This window comes from Apium graveolens, chromosome 11, assembly GCF_009905375.1.
Source record: "Apium graveolens cultivar Ventura chromosome 11, ASM990537v1, whole genome shotgun sequence".
NCBI classification, from domain to species: domain Eukaryota; kingdom Viridiplantae; phylum Streptophyta; class Magnoliopsida; order Apiales; family Apiaceae; genus Apium; species Apium graveolens.
In genome coordinates, this window is record NC_133657.1 from 160,018,910 (window position 1) to 160,041,772 (window position 22,863).

General features: G+C 34.5%; 1 protein-coding gene, 1 long non-coding RNA gene, 2 other non-coding genes and 2 pseudogenes across 5 annotated transcripts in view; 2 read left to right on the top strand and 4 right to left on the bottom strand.

Moving 5' to 3' along the window:
* Positions 1–9,397, top strand: part of LOC141698223 (uncharacterized) — a 32,826-nt gene extending 23,429 nt beyond the window's left edge. Inside the window, exon 10 of one of the 2 annotated variants that reach the window (XR_012565004.1) lies at positions 8,988–9,397. The gene's annotated coding sequence lies outside the window, so the exon portion shown is untranslated. Of the gene's footprint in view, positions 1–7,607; positions 8,083–8,987 lie in introns of those variants that run through there. The other variant, XR_012565003.1, reaches the window with a different exon arrangement.
* On the bottom strand, positions 9,050–9,193 carry LOC141699602 (U4 spliceosomal RNA). Its single transcript, XR_012566046.1, has one exon. It is a non-coding gene; the product is annotated as a U4 spliceosomal RNA (small nuclear RNA).
* An 8,726-nt stretch (positions 9,398–18,123) lies between the features above and the next one.
* LOC141698503 (uncharacterized) lies at positions 18,124–21,393 on the top strand. Its single transcript, XR_012565137.1, has 2 exons — positions 18,124–18,395; positions 18,610–21,393. It is a non-coding gene; the product is annotated as an uncharacterized LOC141698503 (long non-coding RNA).
* Positions 19,885–20,022, bottom strand: LOC141699567 (U4 spliceosomal RNA; annotated as a pseudogene).
* Positions 21,021–21,192, bottom strand: LOC141699555 (U4 spliceosomal RNA; annotated as a pseudogene).
* A 726-nt stretch (positions 21,394–22,119) lies between the features above and the next one.
* On the bottom strand, positions 22,120–22,236 carry LOC141698781 (U5 spliceosomal RNA). Its single transcript, XR_012565283.1, has one exon. It is a non-coding gene; the product is annotated as a U5 spliceosomal RNA (small nuclear RNA).
* Positions 22,237–22,863: the final 627 nt, after the last annotated feature.

The following is a 22,863-nucleotide window of genomic DNA, read 5'->3' on the forward strand; positions in this document are numbered from 1 at the left end:
CACGAACAATGCTTGAAGAAGCAAAGCTTCCAACCAATTTCTGGGCTGAAGCTGTGCAGACTGCTTGTTTTACTCAAAATGCAACACTCATTAACAAGCATGGAAAAACACCATATGAGATGGTGAAGAACAAGAAGCCAAATCTCAAATACTTTCATGTATTTGGATGTAAGTGTTTTGTTCTCAAGACTCATCCTGAACAGCTATCCAAGTTTGATTTAAAAGCTGATGAGGGAATCTTTGTGGGATATCCACTTTCTACAAAAGCCTTCAGAGTCTATAATTTGAGAACAAAAGTGGTCATGGAATCTATCAATGTCTCTTTTGATGACAAGAAGATCACTGGACTTGAAGATTGCATTGATCATGATCAGCTGAGATTTGAAAATGAAGATTCATATTCTGATACCTCAAGTCCTGACAGTCTAAGTCCTGATACTGTAAATTCTGATGGATTAAACTCTGATGTTATTGAAACTGTGGTGACTACGTCAAAGGAAGATGCACCAATGCAGGGGGAGCATACTCAAGATATTATCACATCTCAAGAAGCATCAGAACATACATCTGGCTCTTCAAATTCTGATTCGTCAAGTTCTGATAAGCCAAGTACTGACAGTACTGAAAATCTAAATACTGAAGGATCCAACTCAGAGAGCATAGTTTCAGGGGGAGTATCAGAAAATGAAACCGAAGACAGCATGAATCATGGGGGAGCATCCAGTTCTAGAGAAAATCTTCCATCTGCAAGGAAGTGGACAAAATCACATACACCTGATTTGATAATTGGAAATCCTGAGGCAGGTGTCAGAACTAGAACAGGTACTTCGAATGAATGTCTTTACAATTCTTTTCTCTCTCAGTCTGAGCCAAAGAAAGTGGAAGAAGCTCTTCAAGATGTTGATTGGGTGCAAGCAATGCAGGAAGAGTTGAATGAATTTGAAAGAAACAAAGTCTGGACCTTAGTGCCAAGACCTAAGAGTAGATCGGTTGTTGGTACAAAGTGGGTATTCAGAAACAAAACTGACAGTGATGACATAATTGTAAGGAACAAAGCAAGGCTGGTTGCAAAAGGATATTCTCAACAGGAGGGAATTGACTATGATGAAACATTTGCTCCAGTTGCTAGGTTAGAAGCCATAAGGATATTCATGGCTTATGCTGCTCACAAAAAGTTTACTGTCTTTCAAATGGATGTGAAAAGTGCTTTTCTCAATGGAGAATTGGAAGAGGAAGTATATGTTGAACAACCTCCAGGCTTTGTAGATTCCAAACATCCAGATTATGTCTACAGGCTTGATAAAGCACTTTATGGACTTAAGCAAGCTCCTAGAGCATGGTATGAGACTTTAGCTCAGTTTCTTCTGGAAAGTGGATTCAACAGAGGAACTATTGACAAAACACTGTTCTATCTCAACCATGGCAAGGACTTACTTTTGATCCAGATTTATGTTGATGATATCATTTTTGGGTCTCCAAATGACAAACTGTGCAAAAAGTTTGCCAAACTAACGCAGTCAAGATATCAGATGAGTATGATGGGAGAACTTAGTTATTTTCTGGGCCTTCAAGTCAAGCAGAGTGAAGAAGGAACTTTTATTTGTCAATCTAAATACACCAGAAACTTGCTGAAGAAATTTGGAATGCAAGACTGTTAAAGTGCATCCACTCCCATGGCCACTGCAACAAAACTGGATAAGGATACTGGTAATTCAGTAGATATTACTGATTACAGAGGTATGATTGGCTCACTTCTCTATCTAACTGCTAGTAGACCAGATATCATGTTTGCTACCTGTCTTTGTGCAAGATTTCAAGCAGATCCAAGAGAACCTCACTTAACAGCTGTAAAAAGAATCTTTAAGTATCTTAAAGGAACAGTTGATCTAGGATTATGGTATCCTAGAGAATCAGATTTTAAATTAATAGGTTACTCAGATGCAGATTTTGCAGGTTGCAAAATAGACAGGAAAAGCACAAGTGGTAGCTGCCAATTTCTTGGAGGCAGGTTGGTTTCTTGGTATAACAAGAAACAAAAGTCAATTTCCACATCAACTGCAGAAGCAGAGTATATTGCTGCAGGAAGCTGCTGTGCACAGATTCTCTGGATGAAGAATCAGTTACTGGATTATGGGTTAACATATTTCAAAATCCCTATTTACTGTGATAATCAAAGTGCTATTGCTATGACAGGTAATCCAGTTCAACACTCTATGACAAAGCACATTAGCATCAGGTACCATTTCATCAGGGAACATGTGGATGAAGGTACAGTGGAATTGCATTTTGTTCCCACAGATCAGCAAGTAGCAGATATCTTCACAAAACCACTGTGTGAAGCTACCTTTTCAAAATTGGTAAATGAACTTGGAATGATTTCAGGTTCTTTCTCTAAATCTGCTTAAACTTGTTCTATGTTATCAGACTTTATGATCAGTATTTACAAAATTAATCTCTTTGTATATTCTGTGCATTAATTGATAAATGTCTTTAAGTACTGACTGTTGTCTGATATATGTTTCTAAACTTTGATAAGTGATATGTCTGTTTCAGTAACTATTCAATCCTATGAGGATAACTGTGCTAGATACTGATCTACTAGTCTTCAATAAACAAATGATCCCATGAAAGAAGTAATTATTTCTGTGGAAATCTTATGACACAAGCAAATTCTGATACTTGAGCTTAGTTTAGTTTACTTTATTCATCTTATTACTAAGTCCCAAATTAGAATAATGCTACTCATCTGTTTAAGTTCTGATTCTAGTAAAGCTGCTGAATGTACTAAGTGCTGATAAACCTCACTTATCAATAGAAAAAGAAAAAGAATCAAAGAATAATATCAGGTACTCCTTTGAGATCTAGAGTAAAAATGTGAATGGGACGACCCAAGTGCATTGCTGGTATTAAGTAAATATGCATTAGAAAAGCAAAATATTTTCTTGGTGACTGTTCACACTCTATGATTACTGGAGAAATACTCTGATAATAGCATAAATTCTGATAAACAGTCGTGACTCACTTACACTGAGAAGCCACTGTAAAATAGAATTTCAAAAGATGCATAAAATTAGCACAAAAACAGTTGAGGTGGACTCATGCATGAACTCATTTATCAGTAGGTTTCAGGATAATGACAGCTCTTTAGCAAAATTTTAATTATGACTTATTTCTAAGATGTACTGAAGTAGATCAGACTTTACTCTTTGTCTGTTATTTAGCTTAATGCACACACACATCACTCCATATGAATGATGAAATTTCTGTGGTGGTCTATGTTATTTTAGATAAACAGTCATTGTGTCACTTTTGCACAAATTCTGAGGACAAGTTCTAGTTACACGTTCTGATGATTAAGTTCTGACGTTCATAACTAAGAACTTGTATGAGTATTTACTAAGATAGATATTCCTTGTTCGAGTTAAGACATTATGTTCTGATGACTGTTAAGTTCTGGTATAGGTCTAAGTTCTGATTTTTCAGTCTAACCCTTTACTTGACTTATCTATGAGTAAAATTTGGTAACAGTCTCAGATTAATTTCGAAATGTTGAAGTGGAAGATTAATAGTCTATGGTTAAAACATAATGGCACTCGTCCTTGAACAGTTCACTCTTGTTACATGTGCACATTCCTTTTCAAATGACTGTTATTCTTTTTCAAAGTCTAGGGAGACGAGGTAGAATTACTTCTACCTGTCAGCATTAAATATCTTTGCGTCTCTTGGCATTCTCTTGCCTATATAAACAGCCACTTCACATTATTCTTCTCATCCCACTTGTATCACAAATTCAGTCTTGTTTTTCATTTACTATCACAAATGGCTGAATTTGGCTGGTTCTACAATTACGGTGATGAGACTGTGCATGTCTTTTTGAATGGAATTCCAACTCCCTACCCTATCACCAATATCCCTCACAATCTCTGGATTCAATTTCCAGAGGTTATCAAACGTGATCTGGTGGCCGTTCGAAGAGACCTTCACCTTTGTCGTATCCGTCAGCAAGAGCGAATCATACGACTCGCCATCTTGTTTGTCGAAGATAGGAAGAGGAAGATGACTTAATCTCGTCTTCTTCCTGTTCTTCTTCATCCTCAGCTTTGTCACGCTTCTTAGCTAGGACTAAAGCTGTTGACGTTAGATTAGAAGCTTAGGGAAAAATCTTGTACTGATGTAATTTCTATTTCATATATGTATTGACTTGATATATTAATGAAAATTGTTTTTACTTCAAGATTTTTTTCTCTGAGTTATTTTATCTGTGTTGTTAAATCCTGCTTGATATTCTGATGACCATTTAAATTTTGTCTTTATTTAAGTTCTGATTCTTTGTCAGCACTTATTCATCGAAATTATCTCGGTCATTTTTAACATTGATTTTTTTTCAGAATATTAATGTTGCAGTGAAAAATAATTCAATCAGTGCTAACGGTTTTAATTTTGAATTAAAACTGTGTCTCTTGATAACTAAAATGGTTTTTTCCTTGAAACAAGGCAACTGGGTAAGTAATCATTCCTGTTTTCTCGAGCCCAGTAACTATCCGTTTTTACTGCATGTCTGACAGGTGTCCAACGACTGCTCAACCTTCTTCTTCAGCACCTACTGTGAAGCCTACATCCTCTAAGCCAAAGAGAACAAAAACTGTTCCTCAAACATCTCAAAAGAAGAGGAGGATTACTTTGAGAGATGAATCAGATTCTGAGGATCAGATTCCCTCTTCAGAACCTGTGGTAGATGAAGCTGAGAAGGCAACTTCTCAGAAGGATTCTGCAATTGGGGGTTCTAGGCTTCTCAAGAGGCTTAGACGTATGACGGTTCCTGAAACTCCCAAGGAATCCAAATCAACAAGGAAGTACAAGAAACAGAGGGCACAGAGGCCAGTTTCAGATGATGAGGAGGAAGCAGCTAAGGAAGGGGATCAGGAATCTCTGATCTCACAAGACAAGGAATTTGCTCCAATCACTTCTTCTCCATCAACTCCATCTACGGAACCTGTATCTGACAAGGCTAATTCACCTTCTACGTCTCTTGTTGATTCAGGCACAAGTGCTGACATTGATATTCAGAACCTGGTTGTGCCTGACATACTTTTCTTAGAAGCTCCAACAACAAATAATCCTTCCACAACACCTGTTACTGATGCTATTCAAACTTCTGAGTTATCACTAACACCTTCTCTGCATCAAAATGCTGATGATCAGATTTTAGGTGAGCATCAGGATATGGCTGTTGATCAGAATTTAGTATCAGATCAGCAATTAGAGGATGTTGAAGCCTCCATTGCTACTCACACAGTTGTCTTATCACAAGATACTGATTCTTTAAGTTCTGATGCTGCAAATGTTGGAGATACTGGTGAAGCTGCTACAACTGTAGATGCTGATGCAGCAGGTCCTTCAGGACATACTCCTCCACTGACTCTTCCTAAGTCTGAACTGCTAAAGGAGTTTGTTATTAGGGATGCACCAGTACCTTGGAGTGAAACTCCTGCAGGTCAGGAGTGGACTAAGGAATGGAACTCAGTTTCATGTGTTCCTAATGCTTTACATCTTGCTGAGCACTTGACTAAAGCTGATGACATGTTACATTCTGATGATTTTAAAACCCAGCTTAGAGTCACTGCATTGAGTACTAAACATCTACAAGGTCTTCATTCCAACACTCATGCAGAGCTACACAAGATTCAGGAGAACTTTATTAAACAGGAACAAGTTTGGAAACTTGATAAGAAAAAGTTCTTCCAACCTACCTTTGACAGGGTTGCTTATATTGAGAAAACTCAAGAGAAGCAACAAGCTCAGATTGATCAAATTCTGACAAATCAAGCTTCTCAGCAATCGCAACTTACTGAAATCCAGACCTCAGTGAAACTACTTATCTCTCTTTTATTACCTGCTGATGCCAAAAAGGGGGAGAAGGTAATTAAGTCCAAATGCAAAACCAACAAGTCACTGCAAGGAAAGGATGATGGGAAAGATGACCAAGGAAACTCTGGAATGGGTAGTGGTCATAGTCAAGGTAGAAGGTTTACATCAAGACAAGCTAGTCACAGAACAAGTTCTGATACTAGGAAAAGAATAAGTTCTGCTGCTGGTAAAAGGATAAGTTCTGATGAACTTCTAGATCTTGATGAGGAAATGTCAAGACAGTTATTTCTTCAAGAAAATCCATGGATGGACTTGGAAAGCTTAAAGGAAGAAGAAGCCAGACTTAAATCAGAGAAAGTCACATCTAAATCTGAAGCTTCTGGTAAAAAGTTACTTCCAAAACCTAAAGGCATTGTGATCAAAGAAAGGATACATACTGAAGAAACTTTGGCTAGATCACAACCACAGATAGATCCAAGATCCAAGGGTAAAGAAAAGGTTGGTGAACCTATCAAGCCTTATGTACCTCCTGAGGAAGAAGAAATTACTGATGGAAAAGATAATCTTGCTCTGACTTCAAGAAAAGTTCTTAAAACAACCTCTGACATGGCTCAAGTTGTTCAGAGTCAAGAAATTGTAAGTTCTGATATTCAGAAGAAGCAAGTAACCTCTGACAGTGCTCAAGTTAACTTGATATCAGAAAATAAATCTAAAACACTCCTACCAGGATTCACTAAAGCAAAACAGACTCAATCTTTGAAGACTACTCCAAGTGGTTTTGAAGCAAGAGTAGTTACTGGAAAGGAAGCTAGAGATAAAACTGGATTGGGAAGTGCTGATGAAAGAAGAGTACACAACACTACCGATGATCCAACTTCCTTGAGTGAACCAGGTATTGGAGCAACTCCTGAGAGATTGAATCAACTAGAATCTGTACAGATGGTTTACCATACCTACTTGAAAGAATACATCATGTTGTATTTCATGACAGATGGTAGGGTTTATCATATAAGACAAAATGCCATTCCATTGAAGTATTTTGAAGAATTGGAGCATGTATTATTCTTACTTCAAGTGGATGACAGAATAACAGAGACTGCTGCAAACTATTTAAAAGAACAGATTCAGAGACAGAAAAGACTTTATTCTGTTAAGTCTGACAGCAGATATGTTCCAAAGTACAGAAATCACAATGGTGATATTGTTGATATGAAGCCTAATACTGCACAGATCAGAACATATCTTGGTATTAAGGGGCTTGAATTCAATCTAGAGTCTAACAAAGCTTATGTCATAAGACTAGATCGGGAGTTGAGAAAAGCAAAGATTAATGATCTCAGAGCTGCAATATTTCAAACTGGTGAAGATACTGCAGAGCTTAAAGATGTCAAACGGAGAATGATTGATGAACTCAGATATGCTGAGAAATGTTTGTTGAAAAATTATCTCAGAACAACTCCTGACATCAGAGAGATCAGAAAATGATGAAGCCAAGTCGAAGATCTACAACTGCTTAAATTCTGACATTTATACAGATTGAAGTTGTTATCAGAAGTTGAATTGGTAAAAACTTTAAGGACTGTAAGTTGTAGTTATCTTGTCTATTTCTCATGCATTTGTACTTAATGTTTTTGACATCATCAAATATCTGTTAAACTTGTATATTTTGCTAATTTACAAGTTGGGGGAGATTGTTAGATATATTTGATAATGTCATGGCTAATATATTTTATGTTTAGATTTCAGATCTTATTTGAACAGAACAAATCAGTACTTATACTGGAAGTCAGAACTTAAGGGATATCAGTACTTATGATTATCAGGAGATAAGCATCAGGAGATAGATATCAGAACTTAAGTGCTGAAGGACGATCAGATAAGGACAGTAGCTGATTAAAGTTAAGAAGATCAAGATAAACATAAGAAGAGATATGCATGAAGAAGGAATTCCGTGAAGAATGGAATACTTGGAATAGAAGATATCTGATTGATATATTTTAGGAAGCAGAATTATATTCCATATCAATTAGCGATTATCTTGTAACTGTGTAGTATATAAACACAGACATAGGGTTTACACTATAAGTGTTATCATAATCGAGAATATTATTTACTATAACCCTAGCAGCTCTCGTGATATTTTGTTCATCACTGAGAGATAACAGTTCCAGATTGTAACAGAGTTTATCGTTTAAATAAAGTTTGTTTTCTGTTACATAAGTTCTTGAAGTTTGATTTGATTGTAATAAACACTGTATTCACCCCCTCTACAGTGAAAGTGTGACCTAACACTCTGTGATAAATAAATTTATCCTTTTTTTAATCATGAACCGGGTCCCTCCATGTGCCTCAAACCAAATAAAAGAAAGACTTCATCCTATTCTACGCATGAGTTAATGCAGTGCAACTGTTACATCTACTATATAACAGACAGTATTATGTTGATGTATTCCTACAACTGGAGTGGGTTAACCTTCTTGCTCAATCCGTTCCCTCCCTACTACCGCACCAACCCTTTGTTGGTGACATCTTCATTCTTGGAATTCCTATTGTAATTGCTTCTTTTTTTATCTTAAATTATTGATTTATATTGATGTGATTAACTTTGGTGATTGCCTCGAAGTTATTTGCATCCATCAAGCAAATACTTAAAAAAAATACCAGTAGAATACTTTATGTAATATAGAGATGCAAAATGAAACAGAATTTCATTGCTAAGAATGTATTACATGATTTTATGTTATGGCGTATATCATATGAAAAAAAGATACCAATAGAATACTTTATGGAATGTATTTCATTACTTAGGTCTAAACTATCTTCCCCGGAGATGAGTGACTATGTCTAGTTAATAAAGGAAGACTGCATGACCAGTATGTGCTTAACAATGTTCAAGAGAACATCGTCAATGAGTCATTTATCCGTTTATGTTTATCGCATTTAAGTTTTCGTCAATGAGTCATTTATCCGTCGATAGAGTCATTTATCCCCCGTATACTTTGCTTTATACTTTGCCTCGGTTAGCCTCATTTACTTTAATGAGTAATTTTTAATTCAGTTCTGTAATTATTTATTTAATTTTAGGTTAATCGAGTTGTATATTTTATCACAATTTTCAGGGGGGCCTCATTTACTTTAATCATCAGTTAGACATGAGTAGAGAGAAGTATGAGGATATTTACCGAGCAAGTGGGGACGAGAAATTCTCGATGACACAAGGCAAAGCCAAGAGCATCTCTCGATGAGCAAGAGGGGGTTTGTAAATAGTTTTCAACCTGCAATTGACGCGCCTCAGTAGCTGCGTCATTGCCCCAAACACAAATATACTTTTAGGCTTGTCCTTCCTATTATTTAAACTGTTGCCTCGTATGTTAGTAGACAGAGCGATGTGGTACTTTAGTGTATGACTAATACGAAATTCTCTGGGAAACAATGCTCCAAGGTTTCCTAAACTTTTGTCATTACTTTCTGGAAATTTTTAATCTTGTTGTGTATTATACTCTAGGTTTAAAATTATAAATCGTTTTTACTTGGCATGTATAGGAAGTTAATTTATTGTATTTGTGCTACAGAGTATGCTTCTTTACTCGTATTGCAAACATATTGGAACATAAAAAATGGCAAATATCATCAAGCACAACATTAAAACTTTTCAATTTAAAACTGTAATATCACATTTCTACATATATTGCTTAAACATATTAATTCGAAATCAATTTTTATCAATTACATACTAATTGTATTTCTATATATGTAACTTAAATATAGAAAATTAGTTCAAATAAGGGTAATTAATTCGCTTCGAGATACTAACTTTATATTCGTGTAACAACTAAGGATATAATCAATCCGAGTCGAGTTGAAACTTAAATTTCAAACTGTCAGAGGCTTGAACTCGATTAAAAATATTCGGGTTCGAGCACGAACTCGAGTTCAACCGAACCTTAAATTTTAAACTCGAAACTCGGGTCGTAAAAAGTTTGATAGACTCACTGAACCTTAAACTTCAAACTTGAAACTCGTGTCGTAAAAAGTTTGATACGCTCAAATTTTTTAGGGAAAACATATAATTCGAAATTACTATTTTGCACCTGTATTTGAATAAATATGGAAACATATTGTTCGCTTGTACAATTGAAATCGTAACACCTATGTCCAAACATGTTACTTCAATCAATTGAGCTAGAGGCCCATTTGATTATATTTTGATAACATCATGGATGGCTAAACTTATATAATTTAATATTGATATAGAATAAAATTATTCTCAGACTTTGATAATCAGTTCACTACAATATGCTAATTTTATACTCACGTACAACCATGGGATTATAATTATTTATTTTATTTATAAAAAATTACAAACATTAAATAAATAACTTATTGATGGTATGTTACCATATTAACTTGTTGATAATATATTACTGTATGATAAAAATTTATTAATTACCGAGACTTGGGTAATTAACTCATTTCGAAATACTAACTTTATACTTGTGTACAATAACTAGGGGTATAATAAAGCCGAGCCGAGTCGAAAACTTACAAACTCGAACACGTTTAAAAATGTTCGGGTTCGAGCACGAGCTCGGTTTCAACCGAATCTTAAATCAAGTTTGAAACTCGGTTCGTTAAGAGTTCGGTAGCTTCAAGTTCGGCTCGAAGGCTTGAATCAGTTTAACCAAATATTGACAAAAACTCGAAATATGATAGGTTATGCTCGAAATCGATTCTATTAATATATAAAATATAAATAAAATATTATATATTATATACAAATATATTTATATTAAAATAAATAGTATCGGCTCGATAAGACTCGTGAACCTTATGAGGCGAGTAATTTGAAATTCGAGTTCGACCCTGTAAAAAATTACTATTTTGCCCCCATATTTTGATAAATATGACACCTAAACATTATAGTATTTTTGGTTTCTTCAATTATTTTCAATGCTAAGAGTGCACTCTTAACTTTATATTCGCGACAACATTCATTTTTATACCCTCATTTTGGAAAATTTATTTTTTATCATGATATTTTTTTGAGTGTACTTCATTTGTTATTATCTTCTAATAGAGAATGTTAGTTTTTTATTAGTTTTAAAATATTTTACACTCTTATTAATTTACGCGCTTAGTCAACCGAAGTGTTAATAATTGAGAATTGAGACAAATTAGTAATGAATTTGCTCTTTTTTTTACTCTTCATTATTTTAATCTCAATAAAATAAATAGGAATGAGAATTAACGTCGTCCCTCCAGATCCCGATCAATCCCAGCCCGTTTGGGTGATTTCGAGAAGTTTTCGGAGACGGGCCTAGCAACGAGAAAGGTTTTATAAAATTTCGGGTATCGGGCGGAGTTTAGGATTAGTGTCTCTCCGCCTCATTTTCCCGACCCCAATTATATGTATATATACATAACAACATATTTATATATTATATTAAATTAATTATTATAAAAATATTAATAAAATATTATTTTATTCTTAAATTAATCTAAAATTATGTTGATTAATTTTTTTTACATTATAATTTAAAATATTTGTCTGAATTTTAATTTATCATTTCTTTTATATTATAAATCAATTTTAATATGATTTGATTTTAAAAATATGAGATATTACTAATATTTTTGTATAATACGAATTAGTAGATTTTTTAAAAAAAATAAAAATAAAAATACATGATTATTATTTTTAATTATATCCAGAATTCTCGTAGGATTTCCCATTCGGGTGAGGACTGAGAAGAAATAAAATCTCCGTTTGGGGATCAGATAGCGCTTCCTGATCCTAAAATGACCCGATTCATATCCCTATAAACAAACTACAAGTATTTTTGTTATAACATTACAATTTTAATTTTTTTAGTAATTAGGTTTATCTACCTTAAACTAGGTATCTAATATAAAAATTATCGGGGTGAGCGAAAATCGAACTTTACGACAAAAATAAGTTTTGACCACTTAAGTTGTCTATATGTTCGAAAAGGAAAAAAAAAATATAATGATGACTTTTATGTCATCTCATTTTCATGGCATATTTATTTATTTAAATTTTTATGAAATGTAATTATATTTATAAAAATATATTATTCATTATTACGTAATTGATGTATGGATATAAAATAGAGTTAAAATAATCATTTATTGTATTCAAAAATTAGTTTCTTATAAACATAAATTCATTAGAGATAATATTTTGATATAAATACAGATCCGTGTCTCGCACGGACTTTTACGCTAGTTAATATTTTAATACATGACAAACCATCCCTCAAGTCATGTATATGTCACTTTTGGAGCACTCAAAGTCAAACTGATTTTAACTGATTCTTTACAATATCGGTTTTGAACGTAATAACTCGGATTCAAATAAATAGACTAGGGTTAAAAGTAAATATTCATCCAAGTTACTTCCTCTATATATATAATACTGCAACATGACTTTTATGGGTAAGCATTTAATTCAAAATTACTATTTTGCTTTCGTATTTGAATAAATATGAAAAATTGAACTCATGACACACTTATAACAAACATATAACTTCAACCAATTGAGCTAGAGGCTCAATTTTGAAATACTAACTTTACACTTGTGTACAATAACTAAGGTTATAATCAAGTCGAGCCGAGTAAAAAAACTTACTGACTCGAACTCAATTAAAAATGTTCGGGCTCGAGCACGAGCTCGGTTTCAACCAAATCTTAAATCAAGCTTGAAACTTGAGTCGTAAATAGTCCGGTAGCCTCAAGTTCAGGTCGAAGGCTTGAATCAGTTTCACCAAATATTTACAAAAACTCGAAATATGATAAGTTATGCTCAAAATCGATTCTATTAAATATATATAATATAAATAAAATATTAAATATTATATACAAATATATTTATAGTAAAATAAATAGTATCGTCTCGATAAGACTCGTGAACCTTATGAGCCGAGTAATTTGAAGTTCGAGCTCGATCCTGTAAAAAATTACTGTTTTGCCCCCATATTTTGATAAATATGACACCTAAACATTACAATATTTTTGGTTTCTTCAATTATTTTCAATGGTAACTGTGCACTTTTAACTTTATAGAAAAGCTGATCCATCCGGGCCCCATCAAAAAACAAAAGAGCTCCCAAATTCGACTTGGAGAAAAATGGCAGAAAGTTTTTTGTGTTTGCAGTTGCGTAAAGAGAAAAGAAATGAGAAAGGCGGAGTATTTATAGGCACAGTGTGAGAGGTAACCCACTCAACTGCCTCGCAATCCGGTCCGTTGATCGAAGACACGTGGCACAATCCTGAGCGTCCAGAAAATAATCGCTGCAGTTAATGATTACATCGCTGTAATTATTTAATAGGCGCGACTTTTGAGGAGAAAAGGGGGGGGGACTGCAACGTTTCGTGCATATACATATACCTACACACATATTCGTACAAGAAGCTCAACCGCCGCCTGACACTCTGGGAAAAGCGCTAAAGTACTACCTACCTGTCACATCTGCACCCAGGGCCTACCCAAACCCAACCCCGGGGACTTGTACCCAACAACACCCCGGGGTTAGGTTCCACAAATCAAAGGAAAAATGACGAAATTTTTTCAAGTGCCGAGAACTAAAAGGCCTACCCAAACACAACCCCGGGGACCTATACCTAACAACACCCCGGGGTTAGGGGCCACAAATCAAAGGAAAAATGACAAATTTTTTCCAAGTGCCGAGAACTAAAAGGCCTACCCAAACACAACCCCGGGGACCTATACTCAATAACACCCCGGGGTTAGGGGCCACAAATCAAAGGAAAAATGACAAAAATTTTCCAAGTGCCAAGAACCAAAGGGCCCACCCAAACACAACCCCGGGGACTTGTACCCAACAACACCCCGGGGTTAGGGGCCACAAATCAAAGGAAAAATGATAAAATTTTTCCAAGTACGAAGAACCAAAGGGCCCACCCAAACACAACCCCGGGGACTTGTACCCCAACAACATCCCGGGGTCAGGGGCCACAAATCAAAGGAGTGAAAATTTTTCCAAGACAACTACTCCCCCATCTGGGAAAACCCGCATAAGGGAGTGGGAGGCAAATGATAGGCCAGAAGTAACCAGGCCCAGATAAAAGAACAGAGGCCCAAGAGAGATAACACCCCAGTCCCAAGCCGGGGTGGTCCCCGGTGCCACGTGGCACAGGATAAAAGAGTCAACTATCTCATGTTACCCAAGATGGAACAATGACATCCCAGCCGTCCATTGGTAAACATCCCAAGACAGCTCTGATGGAGAAAGGACACCTGACCACACAGTCCATCTGCGGCAGTGACACACAAGCCTATTATAGTGATCCATGTGATACTTAATACGGCGAATATTGATATCAGTATTTATGCTGAACTTCGGAGAGAATCCGAAAAGTTGTTAACCCTAACGCATCAGTTGATCAAGGATCACTGAATGTGGGTTTATTGAAGATTTATGTTTTTCCTTGGGCCTTTTCTGGTTGTACCAGTAGGTGAGCCAGAAATGTAGGTTCGTGTGAACCATATAAATATTTTTAAGAAATTCGGTGTTTGAATTTTTAATGATAAGAACCACAAGAAGTTCTTTAAACATGATATTAAAATCTTATAGGTTTTAATGAATGACGTAAAACCTGCTCAGATGAGAGGTAGTGACACGATATGTGTTTACTTTCTAGTTTGATAGTAAAACATTTGTCACTCGTACTCGTAGTCGAGTCAATATTGAAGCTAAATAAAGAGATGTGTGCTCTATAAACTCAAGGGTAAATCCAACTTAATACAGATAATTAAGATGGTAGTGAATAAATTTGATGATGAATAATCACCGGGCAAATTATGTTTGCAACGTGAATATTCATGAGGTTGTTGCACCTTACTCGCATTATATAAATGGAGTAGATGCAGGCTTGAGTTGCGCTCTGAGAGAGATGCAAAACGACTGTGATCAGCTCAGACTATCACTGAATTTGAGGATATTAGTTACGAAGGGCTAATCGTTCCTTAAACATGATACCACAGAAGGAAATAATTAAATTTCCTATTAGTTTTGGAATGTCTTCTGACATTTTGTAAAATATTAAAATTGTGGGGGTATCTAAAACAGAAAATTATTGAATTTTCTATGAATAGTGAAATGTAATGAAACATTCTTGAAAATAATTGAAATGTGGGGGTATCTCGAAACTTGATACCAATACCTCTGTTGGTAGCATGAGATCCAAAATCAATTGAGATATTTTGGATGGATACATAGACAATGGTTGAGTCTAATAATATCTGATATATGAATCTATTTTTTTTGAGATTCGTAAGAATACTATTACAGAGTTTAGGAATGCTTATGCGATAAGCTAGTAGATCCTAGTAGATCTGTAATTAAAAGTCATCTAAATGAACTTACGAGTTATTGGATGAATGTGAGGATGAACCTGTAAAGAGCAAAAGACTTCGATAATTGCTAGTCCCGAATGTCTTGATAATTTGCTTGAAGGTGAACTCGTAAATTTAATAGAAGCAATGCGCTTCTCGTATAATTCCTTGATAAGTGAATATATCAAGAGAAAATTTGACTATTGCTGAGAGTCAATAAATCAAGATTTTCTAGCACGTGTACTAGAAAATGGATTGTGTATGTTCTCTCTATGTCCTTTGTGGGGGGAAAGGATGTTAAGAAATAGAGAGAGTGGTTCTGTTTGACAGAATCTTATTTAAAAAAAATATATAGATCTTCTTACGAGATAGAAGCATTAGGACCCAAATGAATTTTCAAATTGGGAAAATATATGTGGGTCTGAAGGAAGTATAAGGTCAGACTGATAATAAAATATTACAGTCAAAAGTGATGACCTTATATAATTTATGAAATATTCCAAGTTTTGAGAATAAGGTTCATTAAGATGATACTAAAATTATTGTATTGTGAAATTTAAAAGTGCATTAATGAACATTGAGATGGTCTTTCTAAATAAATATTTGGAGAAATATATATTTACGTGAACCTGAGGGTTGCTCTAGATAAAGCAAGAGTAGAAAATCTGTATTTTTGGTGATCATGTTGAGTGAAACAACATTGACATGAAATAATGGCATATTAAATTTGATATTGCTATGATAAGCAATGGCTTCAAATAAATGACATGGTTTCCATTTTGAGGACGCTCAAAATTGGTTGCTATGTGAATAAGGATTGCCAGTTAAGGACCCTTAAACTCGGTAATGATGCAAACTGAAATTGCTGGTTTTTGGGACGCTAAAAGCTGGTAATATCAATAACAAGTGAAGCCTTAAGTAATAACTAGTAAAGTTATTTCATAAATGTGAAATATGTCAATATGAGATGTCAAACTGATTCAAAATCAGAGAATTGACAAGTGTACATGTGTTATTTACACATGATATGCAAGTCATAATTGATTGCATGTGAGTGATCTGATCATTACGAGAAGTAATGACAAGAAGATCATCTCTGAAAATCTTGATGAGATTGAAAAGTTTTGATTTGAAGATTACAATCTTCGTGACTTTAAAATTTTTAGATGATACATGTCACATGTTGGTGATGTGAATTTTGAAGAGATCAACAAAGCTAAAGTTGTCATAGCTAGAATGGATTTATATTTATCCAAACGTAGATGAACAAGGATCTCTCAAGAAGGATTGCAAGTCTGTTGTACTTTTTAAAATTGTACAGAATTAGACATAGGCTACACAGTTGGTAAACTGTGTAGATGCACGAGTACAATGGAAATTGGTCACTTGGAAGTGATTGTAATGAGATTTAAGGTGTATAATATGTGCTCATATGCTTCGACTGCAATACGAAAGATATCTAATTATACTATGTGAATATAGTATGTAAATTGGATATTTGACTTTAAGACCTTAAAAGTCATTCGAGAATACATTTTATACTTAGAAAATCCTAAACTTAGCTCGATTCATGATGGAATACGAGTCTGGTGCATAAAATAAATGCAGTTAAAAGGCTGAGTAGCCACTTTGTAAGGATATTCCTAAATGACAAGGAAAATGTGTCTTCAATATGCATATTTCGTGTAATCAATATGCAAACTGGGAGATCACATTATTGTGTATGAAATGGTATGTCTCACATCTATGATGAGGACATAATAGCATTAAACAACTATTCTCAACGAGAATTATCATGATTGACTATGTAAAGTCAAATGATAATGTTTGGATCCACTAACTAGATGGTTAAACTGAGCGAATCTGTTTAAGCCAAGGGAATCTAGTTAGACCGAGAGATAGTTGTCAAATCATCGAGAGGAATGAGCCTTGCCTATTGCTTAACGGCGTCATGGTGGACAACCAACCTTGCTGACTGGAGATCCCAAGAACTTGGTTCAATGGGACAACTAAATCATGATGACCAAATCACTATGGGGGTAACCCCTGGCCTATTTCTATGATGATGAAACAGTGAGACCCGTAAGGTACGAGGTTAAGCTTTATGCTTTTAATGATCTTTGACGAATACAAGGATTTCAAGTTTGAATACATAATATTCGGTTGAGTAAACGCGGGTTACTCTATAAGATAAAGATCACCTATGTAAGAGAGAAGTATGGCCGCTTCAAAGGAGAATTGCGAGGCACAATTCTTTAGAAACTCTTGCAGAACCAGGACGATGTTCCAGGGCCGAAATGGATATAATCATGAGAACTGAATGAGTCAGGAAAGATATAGTGATGAGTATGTCATCATTTACACAAACGGTCGAACGGTTCAAGGACATCGCGTCATACTGTCTACCAGTAAAGTCGATATACTTATTCGAGCGAAGGTTCAAGGAGCATTCTCTACTTATCGTATGCTATATCTGACCTCCGAAACTATCACCAAGTCAAGCTCCACGTCTGTCTGTCTATGTGGTGCCTATGTGGTGCGTGTTGTTGGACCATCAATCTCATTTATGGGGGATTGTTGGACAAACTTAGTATTTTAGACTAAGTTGTGAATCATTTTGAGACTGTATATGAGTGAGACACATTATGTGTTAGTGGTGTGTATTTATTGGAACGTATTCTCCTCTTCGAGGGGATTCTAACGCATATTTACACGCTCAAAATGAGTAAAAGGTGAATGAGAACTGATGTTCCAAAGTTTTACCTTTTAATATAAAAAGTGGTTTTGTACCACATCGAGAGTAGCACAAATCTATTCCTTAGTTTTTCTTATAAATACCATGTACCACATCGAAAAGAAAAACAAGTCCTTTCAAGCCTCTCTTTATACATAGAGTCTTAGGGCACCAGTTTTATTAAGTCGAGGAAATAAGAGTCATCTCTTTCATTCTCGGTCTTCTTAGTCTTAAATTTTTCCAATATTCCGGTGATAGTTCTCGGGCTCAGTTCAAGTTCGCTGAGAGTATATTTGATCTATCGATTATACTAGTATCTCGTTTTATCCTGGGAAGCAGGTCGCTAAACATGGATCGTGCGGGGCGAAACTGCTTTAAGGAGACAGTTTTCTGGACTCGAGATTAAATCCAATCTCTGTTTGTTTTCTCAAACCCTTCTCCTAATTTAATTGTTAATTCTTATATGCTTATGTGATTTAAGAATTAGCAATGTTCTTATGAATTAGTTATATATTCAATATATATATATAATAATGTCTTTATCGTACAAGATTAATAACAGTGTACAAATTTGGGTTCTTGAGAACCTATTTTTTTTATCCTATTAGTATGATGTGTAGTATGGTGACAGGTTGCAATACATATTTCTGGAGCACGGGCCAAGTAAAACTGATTAAAAAACATGCACTTGAAAGATCGAGACTTGAAACAAGTTGAGCCGTCTTCCATTCTCAAAACACTTAATTCTCAGAGCCACGACTTTATTTAATGTGCTTTGATTATATTCCTTTTCTTATTTGATATTGTGGTTAAACCTTTGTTTATGTTGTGCTCGTTATTTAATACAATTCCTTCATGATATCTTACCATTCATAGACAGGTTTCTGACATTAAGCAAGGCAGTTATGTAATATGGTCGCTGGGAACCCATATTCAATCCAAGCTGAAACAAGCAAATATGCAGGTATCCCGGATTATTTAGAATGTTGGTTATAAAAATAAATGTTCAAATTGTTATGAAGGCTGATAATCTTATTTAGAATGTTGGTTATAAAAATAAATGTTCAAATTGTTATGAAGGCTGATAACCTTACTCTATCTATTTACTTGAGGAATATATTGAACTATGTTCTGGTGGGGTGAGCCAGGCCTAAGCATTAGTGCAAGGGCGACTCGTGAAGACCCCAATAGCAAGCTATTGTGGTGGGCCTCCCCCCTAAAAAAATTAATTTAATTTTATACAACACCTAAAATCAGACATTCTCATAGACCTCGACGAGGGACAAAAACAAACTTGTTGCAATATACATAGTCTGCCTATTGAACTAAAAAGTGTTCTGCTGTCCTTTGACATCATTATTGATTTGTATCTCTCCAAAATACTGATTCACCAACTAGTAATTGCATACTCAAACTTGAAGTTTATCCCACAGTCTTTTGTTCCAAATTTATTGATTACCTAGATGAACATGGTTATACTAGAATGCTGCTAAATCTTTTTGTATTGTTTTTTTTTAAAAAAATTCATGAGAACTTTTGTGATCGCATCATTGTATAAGTATAAACTAAATAGACAACACTAGCATAAAAACCAGTCATCAATCTGCTTCAGCTGTACACACATTGAATTATTTGTATTTTGTTTATACTTGTCTTAACTTTTAATTAGTCCCATTTAGATTTGATACACATTCAGGACTTATGTCTATTCTCTAGATATTTAGACAAATTGCAAAAAGGGATCTTAAGCAGAAAATCCAATTGACTTTTGTGTGCTAGAGAAGACATATAAGCTTCATCAAGGCTGATTCAATCAAGTCTTTATACTTCAATCTGTTTTATTTGTTCCAACAGATTTTAATGAATAATTAAATATTTAATCACTAGAGTTGTAGGGATTCACCCTGGATTAGAAGGGAGCCCGTCCAAAAATTCTCGATGGCACATGGCCAAAGAGGGGGTTTGGAAATAGTTTTCAACCAGCAATTGACACGCCTCAGTTATTAAACTTCACTAGCTGCGTCAATTGGACTGGCTTCGGAAATATGAAGTATAAATACTTGATTGAATGAAACAAATGGACTTTACTAGCTGCGTCAGTTAATAATCTGTTGAACTTTATTAACGATTGAAGTCTTTATACTTCAATCGTTATTTCTTGTGACCTATTTCTTCCTGCGGATAAATCCAGAATGGACTTTATTTTATGTAGGGAATACATGCCGAATTTTTTGTGTTTCCGGTTCTCTACTTCCCATTTGCACTAATGCAATTTCTAGGTAACAATAAGTTTCTTATATGATTGTAATTCTTTATCAACCATCAATCAGTAGATATGAGCACATACCATTGTGATAATGTTTACAATGAGACTTGACCTGGAACACAGTTAACAATATTTATAAGCCCATCACAAATGTTGTTTGCTGAATGTAATAAAATTTGACTCTTTAGGGAATGATCACTGTTTACGTTTTTTATTACTTGTTAGTTGGCTCTTAGCCCCAATTGTGCACATGTTTAGTTGTTACTTGTCTGCGGCGACAAGCTTCAGCATAGTTTAAAATTAAAAATTCAGTCTTAACTTGACCAGGGTCATTTCCCAGATATGTTGAAGAAGATTTTAGATGGCTATATGATGAATAAATTTATCCCTTTTTATCATCAACTATATCCATCCGTGACTTAAACCAACTGAAAGAAAGAGTCAACCCCTTGCATGAGCACGTAAATGCAATGCAATTGTTGCATCTACTATATAAGATGCAGTATCATGTTGATGTATATTGCTACAACTGGAGAGATTAACCCTTTAGGCTCATTCAATTCCCTCATTGGGGCCACACCCGTTACTGGCTTTGACATTCATTCTCGATCTGTATTTTTCTTGATAGAAAGTGATGGAGCAACTATTATTTGCACAATCAAACTACAACGTATATCAACAGTATTTTGTTCTTGCTTATGTAATTTACCCGGAGGATTATGTATATGTGTAATGTTGATAGGTTTATTGAGGTAGGACTATTTTCTAGACTCTGAACATTAAAAAGCTTGACAAAACGTTCAAATTAATGTAATATTTAAAACTTGAATTATAGGTCTTTACCCTTGATTAGAGGAGGAGGGGGTTTGGAAATAGTTTTCAACCAGCAATTTTGACGCACCTCGGTTAGTACCTCACTAGCTGCGTCATTGCCCCAAGAGCAAAAATATTTTTTTATCTGTCCTCCTTCCTATTTAAAATGTTGCCTCCTAACTGTGTTAATAGACAGAGCAATGTGGTATAAACTATCTTGGCAAGTGTCAGCAATGCTCCAGTGTTTTCCTTATCTTTTCTCATTCCTTTCTTGAGTTTTTTAATCGTGTGTTGTGTATTATTATACACAAGGTTTAAAATTAGAAATCGTTATTACTTGGCATGTCAATTTATTCTATACTTGTGCTACAGAGTTTTGCTTCTTTACTCTCGTATAGCAAATATTCTGGAACATAGAAAGAATAAGAATAAACTGGCTAATATCATCGAACATAGTCTATTAAATGGTTGTTGACTAAGACCCTCAAGTAATTTATTAATTAAACAAATTTAAAGTACAAACGTATTGGTATAAATGTGTAAATTAAATATCTAAAATATAGTCATAAGTTGCACCGAAGGGGCGGACCTTGACCGGATATGTTTAAATTCTTCTTCTTTAATTTTGTATGATAAATTTTTTAACAAGCGTCTTAAAAATAATACTCCCTCCGTCCCTTTCAATTGTTTATATTTTTTAGATAGTGTTCGACACGCATTTTAAGATGCATGTAAAGTATAGTTCTGTAAATTTTTTTTACAATTTTATTTATCTGAATAAAAATTAAAACATTCAACTTTTATTCAGAAAAAGAAAATTGTTAAAATTAGTTACATAACTATAATTTTTATGCACCTTAAAATGCGTGCCGAACACTTCCTAAAAAATGTAAACAATTGGAAGGGACCGAGGGAGTAGCTGTTGATTTGGAAGGGCATTGTAAATTTTACTACGACATAGCCTAATACAAATTTGAAAAAGCATTAGAAATTTTACTGTGCAGAGCCCAATACAAATTCTTTCACTCAAAAAAGGCAAATCTTTTACTTAAAATTGTAGGGTGCCAACACAAAGGAAGACCCCTCCAAAAATGGGCGTATGCCAGTATAAGTGACGAGCACACGGTATTCTTTAGTAAAAGGCGAAAGAATAGTTCACTCTGTGCTCATCACATGGCTGCGTGAGTTGAAAGAAACAGGGAGGTCGTTATTTATACCTATGTTATACCATGTATCTAGAATATTTTTTTAAAATACACATAGTATTATCAATAAAACTATATCATTCAATCAATAATATTGTATTTTTCAAATATCTTTTACAGAATTACTGTTAATCGATTAAGTAATCAACGTGCTAAAATAATATTTTTTATGGTCCTAACGTAATGAAGACATTATAATTTTAGCCTCAATAAAATAATAATTTCGTTATAATAACATCTCCCTCATTACCAATGATATCACTTTAAATAAGTTTAAATGTTCTAAAAGGCTATGAACATATAAGTTCAAATGAACAAAATTATACATTGAATTCAATTTTTTTAAAAATATATATATAATAAAAAAAAGTGTGATCCGCGCATAGGGGGCTACTCTAATAGAAACCAATTACCAATTTTAGAATAAAAACTAGAAATCAAGTAATTTCTATAATAATAAAAAAAGTGTGATCCGTGCATAGGGGGCTACTCTAATAGAAACCAATTACCAATTTTAGAATAAAAACTAGAAACCAAATATTTTTTTTTAGAAATTACTTTGAAATATCTCATATATGGTATGCAAATCGATCATTAAGAG